The following is a 715-nucleotide window of genomic DNA, read 5'->3' as shown; positions in this document are numbered from 1 at the left end:
CCTCGAACAAGGTTGATACTCGGCAAGCTTCCGAAGGTACCGTTGGGGGAGATAACTTCTTGCCAACATTGTTCGAAGGCTAGGGGATAAGAGAATAGGGTGTTAGGAGAAGGGTAGGGGGCCTTTGGTTGGAGCTTTATATATGTCTGCATCATCCGAGAATCGAACTCGGGTCACAACGATGGCAACGTTGTATTCTACCACTAGACCAATGATGCTTCTACTTAATTTATGAGAAATTGTTCTGGTTAGCAACCCAATCTGCTTACAGTACCGTAACAAATTCCGATGCGGGGACTCGAACCCCGGTCGCGTGGGTGAGAGCCACGAATCCTAACCAGCTAGACTACATCGGAGGATAAAACACTTTGCAATTTGTGCTTTCGAACAAGTGCTGAATCGATGCATTTCGAGTCCGTTTTCATGCTTTTCAGCTAAACCTCCGACTCAAATGACATCAAGTGTGCCATCTGAAAAAATAGTCAGAAGGAGGGGTAGAGTATACTCGGTGCTGCTTTAGAATGTACTCGGGTTCGGGTTCGGGTTTCGGGTTTCGGGTTTTCGGGTTTCGGGTTTCGGGTTTCGGGTTTCGGGTTTCGGGTTTCGGGTTTCGGGTTTCGGGTTTCGGGTTTCGGGTTTCGGGTTTCGGGTTTCGGGTTTCGGGTTTCGGGTTTCGGGTTTCGGGTTTCGGGTTTCGGGTTTCGGGTTTCGGGTT

General features: G+C 49.1%; 2 non-coding genes across 2 annotated transcripts; both read right to left on the bottom strand.

Moving 5' to 3' along the window:
• Positions 1–147: 147 nt before the first annotated feature.
• On the bottom strand, positions 148–218 carry Pmar_PMAR005603. The gene has a single exon. It is a non-coding gene; the product is annotated as a tRNA-Gly (tRNA).
• Positions 219–283: 65 nt separating this feature from the next.
• Pmar_PMAR005602 lies at positions 284–356 on the bottom strand. The gene has a single exon. It is a non-coding gene; the product is annotated as a tRNA-Glu (tRNA).
• Positions 357–715: the final 359 nt, after the last annotated feature.

Source organism: Perkinsus marinus (assembly GCF_000006405.1).
Source record: "Perkinsus marinus ATCC 50983 genomic scaffold scf_1104296929890, whole genome shotgun sequence".
Taxonomy (NCBI): domain Eukaryota; phylum Perkinsozoa; order Perkinsida; family Perkinsidae; genus Perkinsus; species Perkinsus marinus.
Note: the sequence above shows the minus strand (reverse complement) of the source record. Positions and strands in the feature narration are given on the sequence as shown.